The following is a 10072-nucleotide window of genomic DNA, read 5'->3' on the forward strand; positions in this document are numbered from 1 at the left end:
TGTGAGTGTGTGTGTGTGGCGTCTCTCCTGTACACACACACAAATAAAAATTATGACAATTTTTTATTTGAAAAAAAAAAAAACTAACCACTTGCTTTAGTTTTATATAAACTCGCATGTACTTTTTTATTCAGTTCTGTTTTTCTTTTTGCAATAAACACAAGCAACGCTTTTGCCTTTGAAAAAAATCTTTATAGTCCATTGTCTATGCACTTACACATGATATATGCTTTTAAACACACTATTGTCAAGTACAACTCTTTTTTTTTTGAGTTTGAGTTTGAGTTTATTTTTGAGCTCAAAATTATTTTATCACCAACAAACTTAACCATTCAATTTGGGAAAGTTTAACAAGAAGCTGGAAACCAAACAGCTGATTTTGTTTTTTTTTTAATTATTTCATTATGTGATCTTAATTGCATATATTAATTATTCGATCTAGGCTAATATGCCACAAATCACAATAAAGTCCAGAGACGCCATGTTTTCACTTTATTTAGATGAATATAGGTGGATGCAATCGCTAAACTTAAAACACAATTAAAATAACTCAATTATATCAAACAAATGAATAACAAAAACATAAACCCAATAGTGAAAAAAGAATCTATCTAATCTAGAAAAAAGAATATCAGAAAATCAAGAAAATCAAACATCCACAGGTAAAAGGACACACGTGTAACGGTTTTTAAATGTTTCTACCTGTTAGAATGATTAGAGAACATTTAAACGTAACATTCTTGTTTGCAAAATGATACAATTGTTCCTTTAACTTTCACATAGCCAACTCTTTGAGACGTTTTCATGAATTAATGGGCATGCTCTTTAATGTTTTTAATGTTGTTGTTTTTTTGTTAGCTAGGATAACTAAGATTTTTTGTTTCAGATTTTTCCTTCATATTAAACGTTTGTAATGTTGTGAATGATCTCAAATCTGGTTGGTGTGTTTCATGGATGCTTTTTAAACAATCCTTCTTTGGCATCCTTAAGGAGGACATTAATAATAAAAAACTAAACAACTAAATAAACTATGGGCTCATTTATAAAACACACGGATATGATCCCAAATTCAGTCGGAATTTAAAAAAAGCAAAACCTAACGAGAAGATCTTCTGTGTATGCTAATGGAAGAGAATGCATATGAATATATAACACTTAGAATATACTGTTGGACCATTATGTGACTTGTTTTTAAAGCTCGAGGTTGTTCGCTCTTCATTTATTCGCGGTAGGCCTATATCTTGATTTTCACTGGATGGAGCAGCGGGTCAGAACCGCAGCTTTGGCGACTCCAGCAGCCACCCAAACGAAACCCCATCCTTCTGCAGCTAACATGTTGGTTAATAACCCTGCTGCAAACCCGGCTTCCACCGCTGGAGCTGCAGGGAACAGCAACGGTAAGAGCGCGGGTGCAAATGACGCCCCAATGCCCATCATAAACATGGTCAGCATAAACAGTATTTTATTATAATCTGGAGAAAGTGGATTCTTCTGTGCTCCTTCACTCAGTCTCCTCTGCTCCTCTTCTTGGATCCAGATGTCCAGGTCCTTCTTTTCTTTCTCTTCTTTTTCCATTCTTTCAATCTCCTTCTTCATCTCTCTTTCCACCAGTGTTCTCAGGTTCTCCTGCTCCATCCTCAAAGATGCTCTGAACCGTTGCAAATTCTGCTGTGCCTTCTTTATCTCCATCTGGATCTGACCAATCCTGCCTTGTATAAATTTCCTTTTTTGTTCAGTTTCTTGCCTCTCTTGATTCATGGCAGCAATGAACTCAGCCCTCCTAAGATCAGCCATTTTCTTCACATCCTCCTTTATTTTCCTCGTTCTTTCAGCCGTTTCTGCTTGCATTCTCTCTTCTATTATCTTCTGGGCTGTTTGCATTGCCTCTGTGACTTCATTAGTGAAGTGACGGTTCTCATTCATGACCAGAAGCTCGTCCACTTTCTGCAGGAGTCGACTCACTTGTTCTGGGTTTGTAGGGTTTGTGTTGTCAAAGGCAATGAAACGCCTCCCAAATCTCTCCACGAGGTCTTGAACTTTTTGATTCTGTCTCGAAACGAACCTTTCAATGGATTCTTCTCTGAGTTTGTCGGCGTGTGAGAATATCAGGATGCTGTGATTGCTGATGTCTTTATTAAACATCTCCAGAATCATTTCTACGGTGCGCTGCTGCTCCTCTGTATATCGCTCTATCGGTATAACTAACAGAAACGCATGAGGACCAGGAGAACACAAGGCCAGGCAATGAATGACCTCCTGTTGCAGTTCTTCAGTTGTCAGATCGGTGTCAAAAAACCCAGGTGTGTCCACAAGAACGAGCTTTCGTCCTTCCACCGTTCCACACACACTCTTGCACTCTTTAGTGACTGAACTCATGCTCACTTCAGCATTAAAGCATCTGTTTCCCAGGATGGTTTCCCGTTGCACTTTTCCCCGCACCGGTTCTTCCCAGCAGAACCAGACGCAGCTCATTCAGAGCTGGATTTACTGCGAGCGGATCGCTGCCAGGTGAACCTTGTGTAATCGTGCTGGGAGGAATCTGAGTTTGAGAGGGAGAACAAACATTTTGTGTGGCTCTGTTTCCCTCGTTTGAGCTTCTGTTGGACCACTGCTTGTGGTGACTTGCTCCTGAGGAAAAAAGCGTTTGTTGTTGAGAAAAATCACATTGATAATCATCAGTTATATTCTACAATTATGTAGATTTTAGGTTACTCTGGTCAACCCATTTACCATTCAGTGACTATATGCTTGAGAAAACTACCACTGTATACCTTATTTATGCATAAGACAAGACTACTGAGACCCAGACCGAGCCTCAAAAGTGTTCTAGATGATCTGTTGTGCTCAGACTAACGGACAGCTTATTGGAGACATTTATTTAGTTTACTTTGTAAGATGCATAGCTTAAAATAAACATAACCAATACATCAACACTTTTTCCAAAACAAAAAAACAGATGTTGAATTTTGACTGCATCTGTTTAAATAAATATAATCGTCTAAAAAACTAAATGAATGATACTTTAATGATTAAATACACGTAATAGGCATAGTTGCAGTACCTTGGTTGGACATGTCGTGTAGTTTGGGTTCTCAGTTCGGCTCGCTGGGAGTTTGTGATGTGTTTGTAATGATGTTGGACTGTAGTTTTGTGAGAGGCAGGACTTCAACAGAAACGAAACTGGGCACGATCTCAAACGGTGATGCAACAGATTAACATGGTGCTTACTACATGTATGCAATGAAAAATAAATGCATTTATATTTAGTTACATGCTTCATGTAAGATATGCACACACAATGGTTTATTTATAACTTTAATTACGTGTTTTCCACTAGATGCATCCACTAGAGGGACACAGTGAGCCTGTTTCAGAAATGAACTGACATCAGATATATTCCATTCAATACCGATATACATATGGTAGCATGTGCTTTATAAATACACTAGATGGACACGGATCCTGTGTCAGAAATGAACTGACGTCACTGATCATGTGCATACTATTGATCACTGATTATTTACATATGAAGGAAATTTAGCAATTTATGGACAAGAATCAATGTGTGATGTTATGCAAATTATTTGTTTGTAAGGAGAGTTTGAGGAAACTGGAAATGTTCGGATGGGGAAAACTGGTTAATATCTCAAAGATGAAGGAAAATTACAGTAACACTATCATTTCAAGAAAACTGTTGGTACAACATTGTTTTTTATTGCATTGAAGCAGTTCACACAGAAACATCTAACACAAAGCTTGAAGTGCAATTTCAACGTTCAGGTCAAAGTAAATGGTTTTGGGGAAAGTGCTGGTAAAAGTCAGTATAACAGCAATTCAGATCTTAAAACTGACACATAAAACACCAAAATACTCCATTTAGTGCAATTTAAAACCACTTTAAAAACCTTACAGTTTGCATAAATAGGTCACATAAATACAGTAATCTTCAGTTCAGTACCTCACAGTGAATTCAGTAACATTCTTCTTTTTAAAAACTATTTTCTCCATTTTTTTATATTCAAAAACAAAACAAAACAAAACCCCCAATTTTCTTCATGACTGGACATGTTTATGTATTATTTCCCACTTGTTTAACTAAAGTTTTAAATAAATCATGTTTAAGATGTTTGGACACAATAAATACATATTAAAGCAGTGATACGATAATCAGTTTAAACTAGAATAACTTTGGCAATGACAGAAGCAGCAGTCAAATCTCTCTATTCATCACTCAGGTGTGTTTGATGGGAAAATGTTACCTAAAACACTTTGTCCCTGGAATGTAAATCGTGGTCTGACTAGCGTTCATGTGTTTAGCGAGCGGCTGGCGGTCTGCGGTCACTGTTTTAGTGTCTGGTGTTTTCGCAGCTCATGCGGGAGACCATGGTGGAGACGAGTTTCTCCATCTGCTGCGCTCTGAGCTCGCCCGTCTGCACAACCTCCTCGTGATTGGCTTTCTTCTCGCTGTCGTAATCCATCACCGCCTGATTGGTGATCAGAGACAGAGCCACGACCCTCATCCCGCAGTGACGCGCCACGATCACCTCATGAACCGTGCTCATGCCTTAAAACACACACAGACACACATGCACAGACACAGACACAGACACACACACAGACACACACACAGACAGACACACAAAAAATAATAATAATACAGCTAACTAACACAATAAAAACATGATAACATAACAAAAAACATGATTTTTGAAAAAAAATAAAATAAAAAATGGAGTTATCTGTTTTTGCAAATAAACTCTTCAAATGAAGTCTAATTAATAATAACAATAAATGAATAATAATAATGAAAAAGAAATAAAAAAAAAATACACAGTATTTTAACTCACCCACGGCGTCGGCTCCAAGGAAGCGCAGCATTTTGCATTCGGCGACGGTCTCGAAGGACGGGCCGCCCAACACACTGTACACACCGTCCTGCATGAACGCAGAGTAATCCAGCTCCGCTGCGACCGCATGAGCCAGCTGCTGCAGATCACGGTCATACGCATCCGACATACACGGAAAACGCTCGCCGAACCTGCGCAGAACCCACACTAACACCTCAGTGGTTCTCAACCCTGTCCATGAAGAACCCCCAGCCCGGCACACTGTGTGTGTCTCCCTCATCTATCACACCTGAGTCACCTCATCAGCTCATTACTGGAGACTGCAAGAGCTGAAGAGGGTGTGTCAGACACAGGGAGACATACAAAACGTGCAGTGCTGGGGGTTCTTCATGGAGAGGGGTGAGAACCACTGACCTAGAATCACACCATGTTATTGACAACTTCTAATGAACGGCTTGCTCTCCTTTTCTGTGCATTTATTATGTTTGGTCTGATTTGATGAACTTTGAACCTTGAATACACAGATCCGAAAACTGCAAAAGGTGATTTATTGTGTAAGGTTTTTCATTTGTTTCCTAACTCACAAATGTAAGGGTATGTAGTTACACAGGCCTTTGTGTGTTTCTTGACTTCTTAGACTGACTTGACTTGAAGTTTGGTTTGATTAAACGACAGAAACTCTGTCTGGCACACCAGCATTTCAAAAGAAAATACTTTTTTTCAACCAAGAGCAGGAAACGTTACCAAACATCATCATTCAGGTCAAACTGCAGCGGATGGTTTCTCTCAGTCAGTGAGTTTCATATACATTCAATATTTATACATTTTAGTTTTAGTTTGGGTTTCAGTCTACTGCTTTTGTTATTTTTATTAGTGTTTTTAAAAATATATTTTTACTACTTTAATTTTATTTCAATTTCCATTTATGTTTTTTTTTAAGTTCCAGTCTTTCATCTAATATTTTTATTTTATTAGTAGCTTTTTTTTCCAATTACTGAAAATTATTTTTAATAGTTTTAGTTAACAATTATTAGTTTACACTGCTCCCAGTCATGTTTTAGTCATTTTGTCATGTGCTTTTTTGTCATTTAAAAAAAAAAAATTCTATATAGCTTTAATTGATTTTTATTTCAGTTTTAATTTTAGAAATGTTGTGCTTTTATCGGTTCATAATAAAAATAAAAAAAAGACTCTATATAGCTTAAATTACATTTAATTTCAGTAATTTTGTACCGTATGTGCTTTTGTAAATTTATTACTTTAATTATTCTATATAGCTTTAATTATTCTTTCAGTTTTAATTTTAATAATTTTGTACCTTTTGTCAATTTATTCAGATTTTCTATATAGCTTTAATTATTTTGTATTTCAGTTTTAATTTTAAGAATTTTGTACCTTTTGTCAATTTATTCAGATTTTCTATATAGCTTTAATTATTTTGTATTTCAGTTTTAATTTTAAGAATTTTGTACCTTTTGTCAATTTATTCAGATTTTCTATATAGCTTTAATTATTTTGTATTTCAGTTTTAATTTTAAGAATTTTGTACCTTTTGTCAATTTATTCAGATTTTCTATATAGCTTTAATTATTTTGTATTTCAGTTTTGATTTTAATGATTTTGTTACATGCTTTTTTAATATATATTCTATATAAGTTTAATTCATTTTTATTTCCGTTTTAATTTTAGTAATTTTGCTATGTGATTTTGTCTTATTTATTATTATAATTATTATTTTTAAATATATTTCTATATAGCTTTCATTAATTTGATCTCTGTTTTAGTCATTTTAGTACTTCGTTTGAATTTGTTGCCAGGGCAATATTACATTTTTAGTTCCGTTTTTAAGTTTTGGTCTTTCATCTAATATTTACATGTTATTTCAGCTTCATTTCAATAACTAGTACAGTTTTTAGTTAACAATAACAGCACTGCTCCTAGTCAAAGGCGTCTCTGCTATTACTGAATCAGATTCACATCAGCATCTTCAGAGTCTCACCTCTCGTCGTTGGCTCCCACTAGCGGGTTGTTTCCAGCGAATCCGGGAATATTGATGTGGTCTTTGATGACCATGATGTCTCCCACTGTGAAGTCCGGGTTGAGTCCGCCGGCGGCGTTGGTCAGGATGACCGTCTCCACTCCCATCAGCTTAAACACACACATCGGCATGGTGGTCTGCCGAAACCAGATCATCACAGCATCATCACAACGTCACGTTTCATCTCAAAATCAACAGAAATATGTCATGCACAAACTAACATCTGCAGGATAATTAGGAGTTCTTGCACTCTGACATTGTTCTCAGAGGAGCAGAACTAGAGAGCTGATTGTTTAACTCTGTGAACATTTCACACGTGTAAAGTTTGCTTTGTATTAATAAAGAGACTGTAAAAACGCCGCTGATATTTACATTCAGCAAACACTGATAATACAGGAGCAGCGGCTGTTTGAGGAGCGACACAGCGCAGGAGTTAATGAAAGAGCAACAGGTCCTCCTCAGAAGACTGGGAATGATCTCGGAACGCTCTGTCAAAGTCATGAACAAACGCTCTTCCAGGGAATATTTGTGTAAAGCTCTCTGGTCTTTAATAATGTTCTCAAACATTAGCATTTATACATCGTTCATGGAAGGTTTTATCTAACATATTTAAACGTTACTACTTTTTCAGAACTTTAAAGAATGTTCAAAAGTAACATTCCTATAATGTTTGCAAACTGATACAACGTAACATTCCATTTATGTGTTCTATAACGCTTGCATCAAGGCTATTATAATGAACTAAAACTACATCGAAAACCATAAAAACATTTTGTAGCTTAAAATAAAAAACTAACTGAAATAAAATGAAAAATGAAAAACATAAACTTATTTCATTTCAGCTAGTTGCCATGGCAGTATTTCTAGTTTGATGTAGTTTAACGTGAAACAACTAAAACTAAACCTGAAATAAAAATTACAGGCAATTATATAGACTTTTTTTTTTTTTAAATGAGTAAAACAAAAATTTAAAAAGTACGATTTAAAAAACATGAACATATTTTAATTCAGCTAGTTGCCAAGGCAACATTTCTCATTTTCTTTTAGTTTAACTTGATGTTCTAAAATAACTCAAACTGAAACAAAAATAAACTATATAGACAAATATATTTTTTTAATTAATTAATTAATTAAAATGTAAATAAATAAAAATAACTAATAAAAACAAAAATGTACTAAATTACTAAAACATTAACTAAAACACAAATAAACAGAAAATGTAAAAAAAATAAAAATCCAAACATTAATAAAAGCTATATGTCAAAGATGCTTAAAAAACACGCATCACCAAGAAAAAACATTTTAAGAAACTAGATGTTTCAGAGAACAATCATTTTCATAACTTAATGGGACCGCATGCAGAGTGTTAGAACACATTTAGTTAGCTAAGTCTATTTGAGATGAACTGTTAGTGTGTTAATCACCTTCTGAATGGGGTATCCTTCATACAGATGAAACCTGCCCTGCATGCAAACACACGGCGTTCCTTTAAGCGTGCCGAACACCAGCCTTCCAGCGTGACCGTGAACTACAGAAAACACGGTTAGGAGTCAGTCTGGAGACGATTACAGCACAATCAGCCATCGCAGCACGTCGCAGCACGCGGTCTGAACTCACCGGTGCTCCGAGGGAAGCTGGGGATGTCGCTGTACTTGATGACCAGCGGATCTTTCAGCATTTCTGCCAGTCCTCCGAGACCGGAGCCGCACACGATCCCCAGCAGGGGGCGCACTGGAGCCTGAGCCAGCAGCCAATCAGCTGTGGCCTTACACTCCTCATAACTGTACCTGAGGGAGAGCAGAGAGACAGTCCTCAGGCTTTCAGTCAAATAAGTGCATTTAATCTCATTCAGTATCATTAGAAGCAAAATGTGGAAAATAATTCTTCTGGATCAGGGTTCTAATAATTAATTAAAACAAATAACACACAAAAAAAATTCTATTACTTGAAATAAAATAAATATTAACTTAAATAAATTATTTTAAAAAACCTTAAACTTGTTTTATTTCAAGTAGTTGCCAAATCAACATTTTTCATTTTCATTTAGCTTAATTAAATACAAATTATGCTGATATATTTAAAAAATATAAAAATAAAAATAACAGATACAAACAAAAAAAACTAAAATTTTAACTGAAATTAACTTAATTAATTCTTTCATTTTCTATCATTAGATTTACTTGAGAAGCAAAATGTGTAAGATCAGGGTTTAACCAAAACTAAAGACATAAAAAAACATTGAAATATTTTATTGAAATAAAATAAACATTAACTGAAATGAAAATGAACTTATTTTAATTTCAACTAGTTGCCAAAGCAACATTTCTCATTTTCATTTAATTTAACTAAAATAGCTAAAAAAAATTAAATAAAAACGACTATATACACATATTAAAAAAAGACTAATAATGAGAAATACACTCATAAAATTAAATGATTTCATTTGATATCATTAGAATTATTTGAAAAACAAAATATATAAGACAATAAGGCATAAAAAAACATTTCTGTTACTTGAAATTAGTGTTAATTTCGACAGCAAATTTTGATTTAGTTTTAGTCATAATCTTTTGACTAAAATGCCATTTAGTTTTAGTCATATTTTAGTCATCTGTCGACTTTTAGTCGACTAAATCTACAGTAAATTTAGTCGGCTAAAATCTAATGGGTTTAGTTACAGTGTCATGCATTTATTAAGCATAACATTTTCATCTCGTTTTTATTCGTTGACGAAAATGTTAATAGATTTACGTCATAGTTTTTGTCGTTCAAAAAGAGTTTTAGTTCGTTATCGTCTCGTTGTCATCAGTGAAAAAAATGTCGTTGACGAAAATTATGACAAAAATCAACGAAATTAACACTGCTTGAAATAAAATAAACATGAACTGAAATAAAATATAAAAAGGTAAACTTTATTTATTTCAACTAGTTGCCAAAGCAAACATTTCTCATTGTCAGTTAGTTTAACTAAAATAACAAAAAAACTGAAATAAAAATTACTATATAGACATCTAAAAAAATAACAGAAACTTTAACTAAAATAAAATATGAAGAATTAAATCTAATTAATATAGGCTATATATATATATATAAAAACTATAATGACATCACATTGGTACCAAAATAACATTATTCTGGATAAAGTAAAGAATTTTTTTAACCCACTGCCAATTTTTATTTTTTTTAA

The 10072-nt window shown here is 34.3% G+C and overlaps 1 pseudogene; it reads right to left on the reverse strand.

Annotated features, from left to right (window-relative positions):
* Nucleotides 1–819: 819 nt before the first annotated feature.
* Nucleotides 820–3221, reverse strand: LOC107683766 (GTPase IMAP family member 4-like; annotated as a pseudogene).
* Between the last annotated feature and the right edge of the window lie 6851 nt (nt 3222–10072).

The sequence above is a fragment of the Sinocyclocheilus anshuiensis genome, unplaced genomic scaffold (assembly GCF_001515605.1).
Source record: "Sinocyclocheilus anshuiensis isolate Anshui unplaced genomic scaffold, SAMN03320099.WGS_v1.1 scaffold3306, whole genome shotgun sequence".
NCBI lineage: Eukaryota > Metazoa > Chordata > Actinopteri > Cypriniformes > Cyprinidae > Sinocyclocheilus > Sinocyclocheilus anshuiensis.